General features: G+C 44.4%; 1 long non-coding RNA gene across 3 annotated transcripts in view; it reads left to right on the top strand.

The window, feature by feature from the left end:
* The window catches only part of LOC136047666 (uncharacterized), a 31,389-nt gene that overhangs the window by 1,534 nt on the left and 12,929 nt on the right, over positions 1-16,926 (top strand). Inside the window, exons 2-4 of one of the 3 annotated variants that reach the window (XR_010622116.1) lie at positions 6,257-6,364; positions 7,473-7,575; positions 7,670-7,744. This is a non-coding gene — a long non-coding RNA (uncharacterized LOC136047666). Of the gene's footprint in view, positions 1-6,256; positions 6,365-7,472; positions 7,576-7,669; positions 7,745-16,926 lie in introns of those variants that run through there. The other 2 variants (XR_010622114.1, XR_010622115.1) reach the window with 2 other exon arrangements.

A 16,926-nucleotide genomic window follows, 5' to 3' on the forward strand; every position in this document is an offset into this window, starting at 1 on the left:
TCCTGCGAGTCCAGCGGCTCACGCCGGCCCTTCTCGAGGTGGCTGCTGTTCAGCGGCGTGCAAGATGATCCCGCTGAGGAGCGGAGTTCTGCTGGGCTCTGTGTGCTGAGAAGCCCTCCGCAAACCTCCCTTATGGTTCTCCATTAGAGCAGCTACACATAGCTCCTCTAGGGCTCTACAGAGTTGCATTAACAGGCAGGCAACAGAAAGCACGAATTTATCAAAATTAAATGGAAGTCAGGAGAACATACTGTCTAAGGCAGCGGGGCGGTTCAGACAGCTCTGCAGCAGCCTAAACACATGACAGACTCAAGCAGCTCCCACCGCTGCCAACACAACTGCTCGCGGGGTCTGCCAAGAAGCCAGATGCTGCTGCTGGAAAAAATATCTTCCAGAGTTTGGCATCAAGATCCTGTGATTACCATCCAAATGGGAGGAGATGGAGTGGTAGAATGTGAGTTTAGTATTTAGCACCCCAGAACTGTGCAGCAGCCTTTGAAGGCAGAGGAAAAAAGTTCAAGCAAAATATTTTTGCTAAAAATATGTTCAGAGAAATGAAGTTTTTTTTAAATAGCAGAAAACCAAACTATTATTAAAACAACGCAAAATATTTTATGTCTGTATCAATTAAATGAGTAAAACCAAAGAGGATTGTGGATTCTTTACTTGAGTAAATTTTGTTAAGGAATAGTTTTATAAAGGTCAAAGCATGAGCTCTTTGTCTCTCGTGTTGTTGCTAGTGGAAAGTTCCACTGCAGATAGCATCACAGCAACTCCCCTACCCAAGACAAATAGAGATGGGTCTGAGCGTTCCCGTGTAAGCTTGGGAAGGGTTGAATATTGATCCAAAGTTTGCAGCTAGTCCTCCTCTCCTGGGCAAACAGAGGCCGAATCCAAGCTGACCCAGAATTTGAGGGAAAGCTGACCTGTGTTTGGTTCCAGGCTGACGTTTAAGCCCATCTTCGAAGGTGTAGCAATCAATGCGTGGGCCATTTCACAAAGAAGTTTGAGACTGCTCTTGAACCTCCTTCTCCTAACACCCATGAGTGATATTGTCATAATCTGGGAGCAGGAGAGGATCTGGAGTCATGTGCGTTGGGAGAGGTGTCCCAGCTGTGGCCTCGAGGAGCTTCCCCAGCAGACACCGTGGCTATGGCTGCTCAGCACACAGAAGCAAGTGGGCCAAGCAATGTCTGCTCCTCTGACTGGCTCTGCTCACCTCGTGTCTCCATTCTTACTTTTCTGCACATGTGCTGATTCTGTTCCACGACTGGGAATCCTATTATTACAGTAATAGTAGTAATAATAATCATAATAACTACCCAAGTGGGAACTCAGGAACTCACATATGGAAAGTTAAGACATGAAGACCGTTCTGTTTCACTCGTATTTTTGGTTGCTTGTTTTTATGACTGATCTGTTTTTCAGCAAATGTTATCTCATTGCCTGCTGGAAAAGAACAAACAAAGTTATTGATCATCATCTCCCACCTTTGTGGACCTGTCAGACCTTTATGTAGGGGAAGTGGGCAGGAAGCTGAGAACATCTGTTCCCTCACTGAGGAGCTCACAAGGGATACTGCAGTCACTGTCTTTTCTTCGGGGGAGGGGAGGGGGGTTGCAAAAGGGAGGAGGACACTGCTAAGTTGTGGGCATTGGGAAGGGCTCACACCGGATCATTCCAGCCCAGTACCATGCATGCTCCCAGTCTCGGCCAGCTGCTGGTGGCTGTCTCCTTGCAGGCCATGAAGTCCTCTTAACTTCCTCACTGGGGAGCATAGGGCAGTGCTGGGGTCCACTGGACCCCAGGAATAGCATGGGGCCGTGTCAGACGAGGGTCAGGTGGGGGTTAGGGAAAAAGACTGCCTTGGCACAAGCTGCAGCAGCTCAGGGAGAACTTGGGTTTGAGTGGTCTTGTGTGGAGCCTGGGGTTAGACTTGATGATCCTTGTGGATCCTTTCCAACTGGGGTATTTTATGATTCTGTGATAACTGCTTACCTGTTTTATTTTCCAGTACCCTTGGACATGGCTGAGCATCTCAGCTGATCAGTTCAGCTGTTGATTTTATAGCAACTGGAAGAGATAATCCAAAACGATTTAACCTTTCTGAGCCCTTCATAGAATCATTTAGATTGGAGGGGACCCTTGAAGGTCACCTAGTCCAACTCCCTGCAGTGAACAGGGACACCTACAGCTCCATCAGGTGCTCAGAGCCCCATCCAGCCTGCTCTTGAAAGTCTCCAAGGATGTGGCATGCACCGCACCTCTGGGCAACCTGTGCCAGTGCCTCACCAGTCTTATTGTAAAAAACTTCTTCCTTATATCCAATCTAAATCATCCCTCTTTTCGACTGAAACCATTTCCCCTCATCCCATCACAGCAGACCCTGCAGAAGAGTCTTTCCCCTTCCTTCTTACACTCCCTTTAGATACTGACAAACCATTCTCAGCTCTCCCCCGAGCCTTCTCCATCCTGCACAGCCCCAGCTCTCAGCCTGTCCTCAGAGAGAAGTGTTCCATCCCTTGGATCATTTTTGTGTCCATCCTCTGGATGTGCTCCTACAGATCCCTGTCTCTGCCCTTGTTACCCACAGGTGCTGATGTTTCATCCCCCAGCAGGTTGCATTCTGAAATTGCTCTTTGCCTGGGGGATGGGGGCACAGAAACTGAAGTGAAGTGTCAGCAGGAGCTGCCCCACAGCCCTGGTGTCACCCTGCAGGGCAGCCCTCAGCTGGGCTGGGAGCCTCGGTGAGAGTGAGCTCTGTGAGTCTGATCAGTGTGAGATGTGAAAATGGCTGGTTTAGATCAACTGGAGAGCATGGGTGGCATCTTGTCCCTGCAGACTGCTCTCCTCTCATCAGTGTGTGCTTGAGTTTGGGTGTTGACCTGGCCCTGGCCCTGGTTGCCCCAGGGGGAATACAGAGTTGGATGTGCCTTTCTGCTTCACACTGGAAGGAAACTGTGTCTGATCCAACCAATAGATGGGATTTTTTTCATGACATACAGCATTGTAAGCTATAATTTATTGCCTGACTCTGCATTATCGCTTTCCTGGATTTCCCCTTTCATTCAGCTGTGTGTGTTCAGAGACACGTGTGCCCTCCCAGGCTCAGGTTCAGGTTTCTGGCTCTACCTCCCACCCTCCATAAATGTTATTGCAATACCATCGGTAGTACCTCTGTTCTCCTATTACAGATTCTATCATGAATTTTAATAATTTGTTCTTCAAGTCATCTTTAAGTCCTTAATGATGATGTTACTCAGTTGATTAGCTTAACAAAGGCTCCTGCAATTCCCTGTGCTACGAGGCCTCTCTTCAACCATTAATTTTGATCTGAGGTTCAGGTAGAAGGCTGCACAATGCTATTCTGGCGTCCAATTTGTATACCAGCCACTGGAAATGTAATTTGGTTCTGTTTCACAAGGAAGGCTTATACTATTAAGAAACTTTACTGAAGTGGATAGGTTTTCTACTGCTTGAAACAGGTTTTTGGTTGAACTTTGGGAAAGAAAAGATGGGAGAGCGAACCTTTGCAAAGATTAACCAGGCACCTGTCTCTCCAAGGAGCGCCCTCGTGGTGACTGCTGGAGGATGCTGCGCTCCCTATGCCTTTCCCAGCCATGCAGGACATCTGGATGCCGTATGTTAGACTCTGTGCCTGCAGGTGTAGAAGAATCTTAGCTGTAAATGTGCTTGTCCACAGAATCTTGATTTAAGGGGCAAGATGTCTCTTGAAATAATGTCTGAAATTAAGATGCTAAATGGTTTGGGTTGTTTAAGCATTAGCATATTCTCACCACTTTAAAGAAGTGTCATAATCAAACACTTCACTGGTCAGAGTTTTGACCATTGCTACTGAATGTGTCAGTGACCTAGGCTCTGCTCTATCTTAGCACGTTCACATCTTTATCTGTTATCTTCTAGCTGAGGCTTTGACTCTGTTGACATGGCTTAATCGCCATGAGATTCAGTGTTAGCTGACAGCATCTCAGCTACTCCTCGATATTTGCCCGTGCATGCTTTACCCTGGAGTAAAAGTACGTCAGCTTTTGTTCTTGAAGTAACAGACAGCTATAATAATCTGTAAATTCAATTTACACAATGGTATAAATTATGTGTATCTCACTGAAACCTGTGTGTGTCCACACCCCTTGCAAGATTGCATGTGTTGGATGCTTCCACCAGACTGTACAGGGAACATGAAGAGAGAAGCTATGTATGATTCATGATGGAGGACTACCATGCTCAGTTTCCTAATTCAACCTCCTCCCATCGGTGTACTGAAGCCAGTTTGCAACTGGCCTGTTGCACAGTGGGCCAAGCCAGCACGAGTTTGAAAACTCACCTGAGCTCTCATATACTTTGAATCAATAACCACGGGTTTAAATAATGTATCTCACCTTCAGAAAACTGCAGCAAGTCAAAGTTTGTCCTCCTTCTGAATAGAAAGATAATATAACACACATCTGAACAAATGTGCAAAAAATAAAAGGAGTTACAGCTAAGCCCAGGCACTTCCTTTGCAAGCTGAGAAAAATGCCTTTTCTAGGGAACACTGCTAAGAAGTTGGATGTTTGCCTGTCTCATCTATGAAGGGAGCAGCCGGTCACCTTGAGCCTGCCTTCCTGCAGCTGCCTCCTCCGGGCCTGGCTCAGGGTTGGTGCTAGCCCTTGGGAACTTGTTTGGTCCCCTATGTAACTCCTAAATAGTTTAATTCATAGAAGAATGTAACTCATTGTAATTCATTGCAACTGTATTTTACTATCCATCGTATTATAGACAAGAACTGATTTCAGCAACTGTTGGTTACTTCCTTGTGTTAGTATTTTGGCATTTGATCATTTATAGAACTACCTGAATCTCAGTTTTACTTGGATGATGCATTTCTTATATTTTTCTGAAGAAAATACCTTTATTTTATCTGTATGTGGAACTTCTGAATATCATAGAAATATAATTTGCTTGGACTGTGAAACATAAGCCTTGAAAGTACACATGCTGAGCACTTAAGGCAGCTTTAGTGTCCTCTTTTCCTGGGAAGCCGGACTCTTACTCATTAGGTGCAAGTCACCTAGACTCAAAAGCCCTGGTCATTCCCTCAGGTCATCAGCTTCACTCAGGCAGCTCCAATTACCTTAGCAGAATAGTATCACTCAGTAACAACCTAAGTAAATCAGGAAGTCACCAAACAAGGGAAGTAATTACAGCTTCTTTCAGTACTGAAAAAGCAACCTGTTCTTTTACGACCCATCAAAACCATGTGTTAGCCTTTAGTGGTTAAAATAAAGGGTGTGCAATTTGGGAATAATCCAGCTACGAAGTTTCCTAAGTAATTGGCAAGTCCTGAAAGGTTTTCACTTCTGCAATTTAAAGGTGGTGAGCTTGAGATTAATTTAATTTTCTTTTAGATTAGCCTTTAAAGGACACTACAAAACCAAAGAATGACATTTTCAAATGGCAAACCCACATTTCACTCATTTGACATAAAGATTATTTTGTTAACTACCTTTAAATTTCATTTATGATGTGATTTAGTTTGCTGTAAACGAGAAGGTCTTTCACTGCAACTGTGTCAAGCATTCAGAATTTGAAAAATATTTCCCACTTTCATAGAAAGGTCTAGCATGTTACTCGATCCTAATGGTAGCTTTATCAGTTTATGCGACTCGCTCTTGTTTTCCGCTCTTCATTTCAACACGCCCATTCATTTGATTCAGATTCAACTGATTGTAGGTGAAAAAATTACTTGTTTGCTGTAAGTCTACTTGCATTTTCATGGAACAGTTTTCAAATGCTTGAGGTACAAACAGATGCCATCAGCTTAATGGAGAGAGCTTTTGTAACTCAGAGCATGAACCAGCTCTTCTGTTTCTCAGAAATAAAGCAGGCTTATCCCACACACTACTTTGGGCTGTGCTTTCACTGAGCATATGAGTAATCTGGCTGAAATCAATGGGATGACTCAAAATGCTTAAAATGATGTGCATCCCTGCCCCATGGCCAAGACGCAGGACACTTAATGCTGGGGGAACAGTTTTCGCTGACCTGCAGTTCATTCACTCTTCTTTTCTAGAAGATGCTTCAAAAAGAATGACAAGCACAACAGAATACAGCTCCGTGCTTATGTGCCTAAAGATTATACCTCAAATTTGGCTTACAAATTCCTCAGTTTGATTGTCGTGTTGCATTGCTCAGCATTACCTCGATAGTTCTGTTAGATTTCCCATGTTATAGCCAATGATGTCCTGTTTTCCAGTTCCCGAGCCATTGGCAAACCTTGGCCTGTTCCTGAGGTGTGGTTATTGCTGGTAGAGATGTATCTGCAGTAACTGGGAGCCAACCCTGAGCTGCGGGGAAGCATGAGGTGCATGATCTAAAAGCAAGGGTGGCATCAGCTCAGAGCAGCAATACTTCCTGATGATGAGAATTTAAAGAGAAAAGGGAAGTGTTATCACCCTTGGCTGCCAAGCAGTTTCTGAGGGCTCTGCGATCCTCTCTGCTCCCCACAGGCTGTCGGGGTATTCCCAGATCTGTTGTGTGTTCACTGATTCATCCTCTCCATTGCTGAGACACCTAAATGCTTCCAAGGGAAGGCAAGAAACCAAGTCAGCAGAGTGGAAGTAACTGAGGGAAAAAAACACATTTTCTTGTATTGCGAGAAAAGTCAGGGAAAAAGAAAGAATAGAGAAAATTGTGAGTAAAGAAAGAAAAATAAAACAAAAAATGAAATGAAAACATTCGTGGTGTGCATTTCAAAACCAACGTCTGACAGCTGTAGTATATTCAGTGTCTGACATCCCAATGGCTTCAATGAAAAAGAAAGCTACTGATGCTAGCACTGAAAATCCCACCTCCTAGCTATTTTGGGTTTACTCACCAAAACTACCAAAATATAGCTGTGATCTGCTTTATGTTTCTCTTAAATTCTTGGGAAAACAATCTGAGACACAAGCTAAGGTGCTGAGAAAAAGATGTCAAAATATTCTCTCGTAGAGAGCAAGTGGGGGCCCAACCTGTATGGGCTTTGTCCCTGGAGACCCTGAAAGGACCTGCTGCTTTAGAGCTGCTTCCCAAGGCTGGTGTGCAGGACATTCAGAGGAACATCTGGAGCTCTCCATGGACCAGCCCAAACAGCAAAAGCTTGCTGAAGAAGATAAGGGAGAATTTCCTTCTGTTTCCCTCTGTTAGCTCATAGCTTTGACCTTCCTCTCCCTATTCATTTCTGGATTTTGTTTCACGCACCCCTGGGGACAGTGGTGCGTGGCTTACGCAGCAGACATAAGGGGCTCAAAGCAGCCCAGCCTCCTGCCCTACTCACTTCCTACCCACTCCTTCAGGGCAGTTTCACTGCCTGCACCAAGCACCCAGGAACACAGCTGGCTGATGCCACTGCCAGCATCCAGGCGCACTGGGGTGATCCCGGCCACGGCCAGCAGACTGCACGTAGATTGATTTCACTCTCATTTTTGCAGCTCGGGCCAACTGGGAATGTAAACCGCACTGACCAAGCAGAGTTGGGGAAGTTGCCAGCAAATGCAGAAAAAAGGAAAGGAAGGAAGATGTGGAAAGCATGAGGTAAGAAAATGAATGCTGTTTTTTAATACTCAGCGTTTTTGTTTGGGCCAGGCCTTGCGAAACTGTCAAATTTCTGTGACCTTCTCTTCTGTAGAGCATATGACTTCGGATCAATCCTTCAGCCTCTGGGTGGGGCTTAGCCGAGTGAACCACTGGCAGTGACACCAGGTGGGTACACACCTGAAAACCCACCTGTCAGTGCCATTTTGGGGGCTTGATTCAACCCACTGTAAGGTGGAGCGCCAATGAGCAAATGGCAATTCCCATCTGCACTCAGGTGGAGAAGGGAAATGTGACCATCCATAGTACCTTTCCCTGAGATTTTAAGAGCGTACAGCCCCAAGGGCTGGGTTTGACTTCATTAAGGTAAACTTAGTCCTCTAGAGGGCATGGTTACACTGATTATATATTTAATAATTAACTAGTGTTACCTTGGCTATCTGTTCACCTTCCTGGTATAAATCAGGAGTAAAAAGCACCACTAGTAGTAAAGTTTCATTACCATTAAACCTTGTTGTAAGATCTTCCATGTAGTCTCTCTTCTTGGGGAGAATGATTGCATATGGACCAGAAGGTTTGGGTTTGATCGCTGGGGGAGCTTTCCAAGAGGCAGCTGTAATTCTGTCAGTGCTATCAAAATCCAGTGTGAGAGTTGGTGGATCTATTTTTTGCCCTCTTTTCTGATCTTGCTTTGGTAAATCCCAGCATCCATTAAAAGCAGCTTCAGCTAGGCCTGGATAGCAGAGTAATGTTGGGTTTCCAGTGCTAGAATCCATCCTTATCAGAATATATGGCAGCTGCAGACATTTGATGTCAATTACTGAGATTCGGGTGACTGAACTTCCTCAGACCAATTCCAGAGATAGCAAGGTTGTACAGATGTAAATATAGCCACCATCTGTCCTGCTATGTATGCTTCCCTGATGGGCACACAGTGCAGAGGCTTGAATCCAGGAGCCTGTCATCCCAAGGAAGATGCTTCACTACCTGATCTGAAAACCCACCACCTCCACCGAGGCAGCACAAGCCATGCAAAGCCCTTGTAATCTGGAAGTCATATCTTTGTAGACCTTACACAAGGCCCACTTGTCTGCCATGCAAACACCTGCATTTTATTCTGTTTTACAATATTTAAATCCCCTTATAAAATAAACGGCTACTTGCTGGAACGTTACCCAAGCACCTTGTCCAAGATCTGATGAATTTAAAAGCTATTTTCTATGGTGCATTGGAGAAATAGAAGGACTGGAAACGACCATCAGCTAGCGTTACAAATAGAGATGTATCAGTCTATTTTTTGTGGCTCCCTTCAGCTCCTGAGTACATTCCATATGCACAACATGCTAAGATTTCTTTCTTTGGATCAGTCATAGTGCCAAACCAAACCAACACCTCGGAACTGTGAAACGTGTTAATCTGTACTAATTTGTTATCATCACTGAGCTGTGCTGCGCAGTATCCCTTTACTTCTCCCTTTCTTCAGTTAAACCTGGAATTCATCCTTAGCCATTGCATCCTACTTGTCTGTTACAGTCTCATACTTTCTCAACTTGCTCAGAAAACGTCTCTTATGTTGCTTTTTTTGAGCTCTTTCTAATGACTGAGGAAGTGCTGTTCCTTAGCTGGTTTAAAAGCTACTAGTGGCCTGTGGGTGAACCTTTCTTGGGCTATATCTGTGCTTCCCAGTTCAACACGGAGCTCCTTGGGGACAAGGTGATTTGTTGCCTCCCACAGCTTTGTAGTTCATGGGTCTGCAGGAAGAATACAGCCAAGAAGAGAGCCTAGTCCCAGAGATGTGATGCTGATCTGGCGATCTGATCTCTGAAAACAGATTGGAGTGCCTCTTTTACTGATCCAAACTCATACACTCTGGATCAGGTTTGTGAGGCAACTTGAAATAGCAGTTGCCCCTGAAAAGCTCAGGCTGGGTTTTAAGGCGTAGGAAAACACCTCTTCATAGCTTGGGTTCATGCATCCAATGAAACCTCCATTCTCCATTTTCAGGTCAGAGCCAGGAAAAACTTTCCCTGAAAACAGAAAGAAAAAAAGGATGTGATTTTCTTTTCTGCCTTTTGTCTTCATTTTTTTTTTGGCTAATATTTGGATTTAATAGAAGAATTTTCCTGAGAGAACTAATGTAGTGCAGATCTTCAGTTGGTTTCTCTGTGCTCAACCTGTTTCTCTCCATCTCACCTACTGTGCCTGCTCTTACTGCAGAAGTTTGGGGAGCAGATGTGCGCTGTGTTTAAGTCAGCAGTTCCCTGCCCTCAGACACCTTGACAACGTTACAGGGTTGATCCAGCATTAGTAAATAATAACAACGGAATCCAGTTATGCAAAGCAAATTCTCAGGCTGCAGTTACATGGCCAGAGGCACTCAAATTAGCTCTTTTTCAGCATATCCAGATACCTCTGTGTTGTGCTGCAGTCTGCGGTGTAGACATCCCTTGACACCGCTGTGGGCTGGATGTACTTGCCTGAGTTTTTGCAGCATACATGAAAATGCAGCATTAGGCCACGAAAGAGGTAGGAGGGGGGTGGAGTGGGGCTACGTTGGCTTCAGCGCTGGACATGCTGTCTCAGATCATTGTTACTGCAACCATTTCATTCTAATTCATCCATATCAGCCATTTTTAGGTCTTTTCAGCATTTCACTCTTGCCATCAGGCCGAAGAAGGCTTTGGCCACGCTTCATTATGCTTGGCCAGTGTCAGCAGAGGAGTGAGTGACACTGTTATCCAAGTCTATCTCTCCACCACAATGCAGACAGCCAAGCACTGTTGGCCCCAGTGGATATTGCTCAGCAGATCTTTGTCAGGCTTGTTCAAACAAGATATGTTACCATTGACCTAACAGCTAAAAGTTCATGCCTCTGACTCCAGGATACTTCTTGTCTTGGTGTCATTTATTCATTGAAATAATTGGTTATTGTAAGATTATCACATTAAGAAGGATTTTTGTTTGTTTTTAGAAGAATGGCATTGTTCTTAGTATCAGATGTTGGTAGGTAGTTTATTCTCTTGCTTCCTATTCCGCTGTGGGTTTGGGTTCACAAAAATCAGAGAATATAAACCTTGAACTGCTATGCAAACTCTCCTCGTGTCTTTGCCAATTTAATTCATTGCTGGCTATACAGCTCAGGCTTCTTGTAAGTGAAAGGTGCCAATCACACAGAATTATACGGTGGTTTTGAACAAAACCAACTCACCTGTTTGCTGGAGACTTGAATCACACCACCAAACACATTTACACTTATGCCTAGACATGAGCCAAAGCCACAGAGTCCAGATCCAAAACTGGCTCGGGGCTCTCAGGGTCTGATCCGGATGGACTCTGTGGCTTCTTTACATAAAGCATGGTAAGCGATGAAAGAGTAACTTCAGATTGGATCTCTGAGGCATGAAAGCACATCCAGTCCTGATTCAGAGACACCATTAAATATGACCTAACCAACATCTCAGACAAACGAATTTACAGGTTTTGTTCTGATTTGATCTATTTTTGATGACTTCTGGGATTTTACGTTCCATTGCTTCAGTTCCCAGGTCCGTGCAAGTTCCTGGATCAGTCCGAGCACTGCACATCAGAACTAATTTCACAATGATTCCTTTACATGCAGAGCAGCGTGCATTTTGGATCTGGCATCCAAAGTGACCATTTCTCTTCATAGTTGTTGACTGAATTCAGGGGAGCTGGCTGTGCTGGGAATTCAAAGGAAAAGATTGCATTTCGCCAAGCCTTTTTATTTTTTTTTCTTAAAGCAAGTTTAAAAACTGGGATTTGCTGTGGGGATGATAAGCAGACCTGTGTAGTTCATGATTTCATGTGCACCCTCTGAATGTTGAGTTCAGATCTAACAGAAGGAACAAAACCCATCTTTCCAAGACAGAGGCACTACACACTGGGCAGCCGACTGCACTAAGTTATTTTACAGGACAGCCTGGAAGCCAAGATCCCGTCTTCTTTGTAGAAAAGCTGTAAGAGATCACAGTGCTTTTCACAAAGGGGTTTGACTTTGAGACTGCCGTCCAACATTTCTGGGATCCGTCAGAAAGCGTTGGCAGCCAGGCGCCCGGCCTAGAGCTGGAGGGTGGTGGCCATCCTGTAAAAGTTGAATTTCTGAAGCAGAGTGGGACTTCACTGAGCCAAGATGCTCTGCGGAGGGCTGATCAAGGTTCCCCCTGAGCGCAGGTCAGGCATGTGGCTATAGGTCTGTGGAATCTTAGCGTTTCCGAGTTGAAATTCTTGTTCCTGAGCTTACAAATTTCCTTTCAAGTTCCTAATTGCCAACAGCCAAACCAAACTGGTTTGAAGCCCTAAGTCTCTCTGTCCATCCACAGCCGGACAGCATTGCCAAGCGATATTCTGTTACACCACTTAGTGCAAATTATTTTCTATCCCTTCAATGTATTCCTAGTTTTAAAGAATACATTTTCTTTAGGTTTTGTTTTTGCTTTTTCATCCTTCAGTGAGTTTACTTCTGTGGAACAGAGCCCCTTGCCATCAGAGATCAAGGGCTAATTCTTTCAGGTTACTTTGTGGGAATTTAGGTAAATAAGTGGGTATTCCCATAAATCATGTTTTTCAGAGGTCAGTGAAAGTGCATGTATCTCCATTGCCTCTGGAGAGATTTTTAACCTTAGCTTCTTGATAAATCAATTAAATATCCTTTTGCTGACAAAAGTGCAAATAGCACTGTTCACCAACTCGTTGCACTGTTTGCACAGGACTTTGAGACCGAGGCTGCCTTAATCTCATTCTCCAAAGGGTCTGTGCTGAAGACCTTGACTGAGCTTGAGCTATGGGAGGAAAGCAGCAGGAAACACCACGCTCGACGAAGGTTCACAGACCGGGGTGCTCCCTGCCTTGTCCCAGCAGACAATTCCCCACTCCCCACTTTCCCAGCACATCCACAGGCAGACATGTGCGGGGTCCTGCAGACACACAGCCTCCATGGAATCATCACACCCCTTTCAGTCTCTCCCCACTTAGAAGTACGACTTCAGAGCAGAAACTTTTTGCATGGAATGGAAAGGACCTGAGTGCAGAATGAGGACAGGGAGTGTGGAGCAAGGCACACTGTCTCCAAAACGAGGAATAAAAATACAGATGTAGAAACAGGTGTTCAGGATACGTCTTTCCCACCTTACATCCCTGTCCAAGCTAATCCACATTTGAGGACACAAAATACTGTAAGCATTCCTCCTTCTCCCGATACAACTGCATTCATTCTTCCATCCCACAGCTTTCAGCACCAGGCGTATTCCATCCACACAGAGCATAGCTTGCATACCTCCTCAACCACAAACACACATCCTACTCATAGTCTTCCATGCTTGCAAGCACAGAACAAGTGGAGAATATTGTACTTCACTTAGATGTTGGCCATTGCTCCGAGGTGCGTGTGGTGAGCAGGAGATCCTCCTCGTCACTGCCAGTTCTCCTCAGCCACGCAAAACCAGACCGTACCACACTGCTTCCTCTTTTTCAAAACAAAGTGATCTGGGAAATAAAGGGAGAAAATGTGATTTGACTCCTGTCACAGTTACATAAAAATGGTTACCGCCTTCAGATGGAAAAACGTCTCTCAGATCTCATGAAGGTGTCACCCACAAGCAGGTATACTCATTGCATTAAGGTTCCCCTTGGACAAAAGGCAAGTTATGGTGTTTGTTGTGGGTCATCTAATAAGCTTGATGAGGCTGTGAGTACATTTTGATACCAAGTATGCTATGGTTTAGACTTTAGAATAGAACAGTTCAATTGGAAGAGTCCTACGAAGATCACACGTCAGTGCTTTTGCAGCTTGCAGGGAAGGATCTGTGTCTTTCTCTACCCAAAATGGTGGGTTTCAAACCCTGATCAGTTGGGCGCGAGAATGCAATACCATTCAACTTAATATAAGTGGGATATGACTGTGGTTTGTTTGTTTTTTTTTCCTCCGTTCCTGACTGACAGATACTCAGGTTTGGATTACGGAATTAATAAGTGTGGTTAATTCTTTGTGGTCTTGAGATATTGGAAAGTAAATATCAGTAGGACGTGCCAGGTAAGGAACTGTAGCGTTCACAGTGTTGAGAGAGGTAGAAGGATGCCTAGAGCCCTAGGGCTATCTGCTTCTTATCACGGTATCATTAATATCTGTACTTGAGTTTCCAGGAAGAGACTGTGAGATAGAAGATGCCTCTCACAATGCTGTACCTCCACACTGCAATGGCAGTATTGCCTCTGACCTTCAAAATATCTGCTGCTTTTCTTGCTTACGTGCTCCTGTGGGATTTTGGCAGCATTTACGGCTAAAACATACCCCAGAAAAGCCACTTTGGAGCACAGGCTAAGTGGGAATGCTCTCAGCCAGTTGTGCCACAACTTTGTGCGTATTTTTGGGACAGTGCAGATGCAGTTGGCCCCCTCCTGTTCCCATCAAATCCAGCAAATGAGGAGGGAGGCCAGCATTTTAGCAGTTCCCCCAGGCATGTGACCCCTTCCGGCCCATCCAGGCCCTGGGTCGCCTTTCATTACCTCCCAGCTGCCAATCCTAGTAGGCACCAGATTATTTCAAGTAACACTGCTGATGGAAATGAAAAAGGAAATAGAGCTAATTTGGTTTCTGTGGAAATGCTGCCTTTGTACTTGGCCCTGGCTGCCAGGCGTGGAAGTGGCTGCGGGCTTTGGGCTTTAACAGATTTTTAGTTCTATTGAGTGATAGTTGGAGGGATGCTCTGAAGCAGTTCACACATCATCCAAACCAGTTTGCTGATTCTGCTGGCATCCAGGGTAGTTGTTCAGGGGTCTAAAGCTGTGCTGGAAATCTGCAGCCAGTGAGTCTCACCATTAATTCTACCATTTCACCCTGCAGATCTGACCTCTTTTAAGAGTGATTTGATGTTTCTTTAAGCAACACCCCGTCTCTATGAAGAAATGCCAACAGAGGAGAAGTTTCAGGCTTGCTATTTTTATTTAAGCTGTTGGAACGGTATGGACATAATGTAAGTAACTGGACCAGCCAACAGGGTGTCTGTCAGTCAGTGACTCAGTCTTCAGATCAGACAGATGCAAGCCCATATAAATAGGTTCAGCCCAAAAGTCATGATAATAAATAATTTATTTTTGTACATTTTAAAGCACCAGATACAGTAAAGTGAGTGTTTTCTTTGGAAGCAGGCATTACTGGTCGGCTGCATTTGCTTCCCACACCAGCAATAACATGTTCTGAATGAGTGCAGGGAGACTCCAACCACCATTCTGCCAGAGCTTACTTGATGCTTGGTTGAAGGCAGCTGAATCTTAGGAAGTCACTCTGAAATAAATTAATGCGCTGTCTTGATGCACATGGCATCATCAGGTTTACAGTCCATCACTCAGAGCACTAGAGATCAAGTCATCTAGGTGGACATCCAAAGAAATCTGACTTTTAATGTGTTATTTTCTCATCGTTTATTCATTATTGCAGGGCTGAGTCATGCACAGCAAATGAAAAATGTCCCAGGACTTTTAAAGATAATTTTTGCTCATGTAAACTGCCATGTAAATATAGGAAAATACAAGCATAGCAAAACAAATCTCCTCCGTTCAGATGAGATGTGGAACCATGGAGGCTCAACAAGGAATGCTCATATGGACACTGTCCTTCATCCAGACTCCTTGGTTGAATCAACTTACAATTCTCCTTGAACAAGTGATTAGGGAGAGTAACCAAACATCTGTCTATAATGCTGTTGCCTGAAGTTGAAAGGTGCTTTGGATCTTATCTACTCTATCAGACTTATCTATGCCTGCAGATTCCTAAACAGGTCACACAGTGATAAAAAGAGGACCTCTCACCAGAGCTGAGTTGCTTTGGGCAAAACCACAGTGCCTGCTCACTTCTTGCTTTCCAACAAGGAAAAGATTTTCGTGCAGGGTGCAGACCTCAGACTTGAGGATGTGGAATAACCTTCAGAAGAAAAGCGGAAACGAGACTCTTGTCCTTGGTCATACTATAAGGCAGGGATGAGAACTCTGCCTTGGTGAGATTGAGGTGTTCAAGATGAGGACACCAGCATGTCCCTCCAAGGAGTCTGGTTGCTCCAAGAGCAGTCAGTTCTGTTGCAGGGCCATCCTGCCTAAATCTACAAATTCATGAATTAGATGAGAATGGAGCAGTTTGGGCTGTGATTTTTTAGGGTTTGTATCATGTGGTCATGGAGTGGCTGAGATCCTCTTTAGTCTGACTCAAACATTTTAGTATTTTACCTGTTTGTAGTGTCACTGCCTCAGTGCCAGGTAAGATTCAATATATGCATAAAAACCCAGATGAGGTTTCCAGATGTTTCACACGCTCTGAGGATGTTCTATTCAGAACAGAATTTGTCAGTAAGCTGGATCAGATCTTGCTAGGAGAAAGGAAGAAACAAAGCATGTAGTATCATAAGGAGCCTATCCCACAATAGGTGGTCTCTCCACCTGTCAAACAAGCTCTTACCCATGTATCTATCTCTGGCTACAAACAGTATGAGCTATCATGGAAATCTTTAGGCCAGACCTGTATTTAATATGATATTTAGAAGGGCTTACAAATAGTTGAGTTTTTCATTTTATTATTAATGCCCTCTAGCTGTGCACATATTGTATTTGTGTGATCAAGGAGAAAATACCAACTGCTTTTCTCACCCAGCTCCCAGTGTAACTTGGCAGATGTCTGCAGCATCCTTGGATGTAAACCTGGGGTCATGCACGCCCTTATTTGCAGCAGCCCTGCTCACATATTTGAGTTTATAAATGGAGACATTGATGTATTTCAATTTACAGATCAAATGCAGCAAGTTTACTAATAAAAAGTGAAAAGTTTTTTGTGGCTGCTAACTCTGCAAGCTCAGAGTGGGCTTCACGAGTCAAAGCTTCTTATGTGTTTGTAAAACAGCAGCAACAAAGGTGCATCAGGTTGATCATCATAGAGACTTCTTGTGTTCCCCATGCAGCCTGCAGTTAGTCATGCAAGTAACCTAACAGAGCTGATGGGTGAGAAGGAGCATTTTTTAATAGTCATCACTCCCTCGGGTACAACTACCCTCCCAACACCTGCAATGTCTAGCGAGCACCTCTGCCAACTAAAACACCTCTCTTCAGAAGAATAACTAATACTTTAGAGCAACGATTAGAATAACTAATACTTCTTTGAAAAGCTGAGGATTAGGTTCGTATGTCCTAGATTAAAGCACTTGAAGGATCAAAGCCATCTTCAGCAGTTTTTGTTTGAGGCTTTTGGAAGAAGTGGAAGGAAAGAGACCGTGGAGCAGATTGCTTTCATTTTAGGTCCTTTGTCAGTGGGACAAGAGGGCACTTGCAGGTTGGGGTACGGAAAAATAAATA

This window comes from Cyrtonyx montezumae, unplaced genomic scaffold (assembly GCF_038088225.1).
Source record: "Cyrtonyx montezumae isolate F1298 unplaced genomic scaffold, pur_monq_1.0 scaffold_18, whole genome shotgun sequence".
Lineage (NCBI taxonomy): Eukaryota > Metazoa > Chordata > Aves > Galliformes > Odontophoridae > Cyrtonyx > Cyrtonyx montezumae.